The sequence below is a fragment of the Alosa sapidissima genome, chromosome 20 (genome assembly GCF_018492685.1).
Source record: "Alosa sapidissima isolate fAloSap1 chromosome 20, fAloSap1.pri, whole genome shotgun sequence".
Taxonomy (NCBI): Eukaryota; Metazoa; Chordata; class Actinopteri; order Clupeiformes; family Clupeidae; genus Alosa; species Alosa sapidissima.
Window position 1 is genome coordinate 29,423,829 of NC_055976.1, and position 2,500 is coordinate 29,426,328.

Consider the following 2,500-nt stretch of genomic DNA (forward strand, 5'->3'; position numbering starts at 1 on the left):
GACTGTCTTCACAAGACAAGCTCTGAAGTCTCTATCAGAGATAAGGAAAGCCAGGAAACAGAATGTACAAGGGGAAAGAGGCAAAGTGTGTGTGTGTGTGTGTGTGTGTGTGTGTGTGTGGAAAGAGTACAGTATGAATATAAGTGCATTTTCATGCTCCTTATTCTCTTCCTCCCTCTCTCCTCTTCCTCCCTCCTCTTCCTCCCTCTCTCCTCTTCCTCCCTCCTCTTCCTCCCTCCTCTTCCTCCCTCTCTCCTCTTCCTCCCTCCTCTTCCTCCCTCTCTCCTCTTCCTCCCTCTCTCCTCTTCCTCCCTCCTCTTCCTCTCCTCCTCTTCCTCCCTCTCTCCTCTTCATCATCTTCCTCCCTTCTTCCTCTCCTCCTCTTCCTCCCTCCCTCCTCTTCCTCCCTCTCTCCTCTTCCTCCCTCCTCTTCCTCTCCTCCTCTTCCTCCCTCTCTCCTCTTCCTCCCTCATCTTCCTCCCTCCCTCCTCTTCCTCCCTCTCTCCTCTTCCTCCCTCCTCTTCCTCCCTCTCTCCTCTTCCTCCCTCTCTCCTCTCCTCTTCCTCCCTCTCTCCTCTCTCCTCTTCCTCCCTCCTCTTCCTCCCTCTCTCCTCTTCCTCCCTCCTCTTCCTCTCCTCCTCTTCCTCCCTCTCTCCTCTCCTCCCCCACATCTCTCCTCCTTTTCTCCCTCCCTCCATGTGTGTGTGGTGAAGCGTAGCTCACCTGAGAACTTTGCTCACACTTCACTAGCAGTCTAGCACACACACACACACACACACACACACACACACAGAGACACCTAGTCTCTGTTGGAAGTTACACACCAACTCACACACCATACACACTCATACAGTGTATCTCCGGCACACAACCTCTCTTATTGCCTTTTCACACACCAACTGTCTCTGTTCTCTCTTACACACACTCACTCAAACACAATCACACACACAAACACACTCTCACATACACAGAGAGAGACACTTTTGTCTGCACATGTCCTGGCCCTGTTTGTTTCAAGAGTCTGTCAGATAACACCTCACTGTTTGTGTGTGTGTGTGTGGGTGTGAGTGCACGTGTGTGCATGTGTGTGCGGCATGTGTGTTAAGAGACTCTCAAGATAGCTCAAGCATACACCCTCACACACTCTCTCACTTTAACCAGGCGCATCACACAAACCCATCAACTTCCTGCTTCCAACCCCCCCCCCCCCCCTCCCCACACAAGATCCTGCTTATTTGCTTGTATTGACTGCCCACCGTGTGTGTGTGTGTGTGTGTGTAATATCAGCCACTCTGCTCTGGAAAACAAGACTGCCACTGCAGATGGTAGTCCCTCAACACTGTGTGTGTGTCTGTGTGTGTGATACACACACACACAGTCACACACAAACATGTAGGCTAGATAATTAATTCTGTTTTTGAAATGTCTGTGTCTCATGGGAATCAAAGGAGCTTAATTAGGGCCCATAGAAATACATCCACATACACACACACACACACACACACACACACACACACACACACACACACACACACACACACACGCGGTGGGCAGTCAATACAAGCAAATAAGCAGGATCTTGTGTTGTGTGTTGAGACTGAAAATACAACTGTTTAGGTAACGTAATGGACAAGTCTGAACACCTGAACAGCTTTTGTTCAGTGGACTCACACACACACACACACACACACAGAGGGAGATATAGAGAGAATGGGCTGTAATTGCTGTCCATTCTATGCTTTGTGTGTACATGAGTCTGTGAGCATGTGCATTCATGCATGCCTGCACTTGCATGCGTGTTTACTGTGGACTCACACACACACACACACACACACACACACACACACACACACATGAATAAATATACATATGCACATTACACATATCACACACAATTAAAATGAGCTCATACACATTTACACACACCCTACTTGTGGTCTACTTATCACTAACACAGACTATCTGATACACACACACACACACATTATGGTAATGATGGTTGGCTGCCGGGAAGGCTTTCTGCAGACTAAATACTGGAAGAAAGAAGTGAAATGCTGTCAATGTGTGTGAAGTATGGGAAGTGTCCTCCACGCACACACACACACACACACACACACACACACACACGCACACACACACACACACACAGACACAGTCACACCCTTAGCGATTAGCCTTCGGGCAGGTTGCCCGAGATGACTCACACCGATTGAGGAAAGATTACACACTCCAACTTACTCATCAAACCCTCCCTCTCTGTCTCCCTCTCTCTCATACACACAAACATACACACTCACACTTACACACATACACACACACACACACACACACACACACACACACACACACACACTACACATACTGTACACTCAGTCCTGTTGTATAGACAGCTGTAGTTGGATCTGTTAGAGTTGTATACTCTATGAGACATGCTGACCCCTATAATTTGTTGTTGTTGTGTGTGTGTGCGTGTGTGTGTGTTTGTTTGAATTCATTGGTT

General features: G+C 48.2%; 1 protein-coding gene across 1 annotated transcript in view; it reads left to right on the forward strand.

Moving 5' to 3' along the window:
• Positions 1-2,500, forward strand: part of adam10a (ADAM metallopeptidase domain 10a) — an 84,902-nt gene that overhangs the window by 67,591 nt on the left and 14,811 nt on the right. The window lies entirely within an intron of this gene.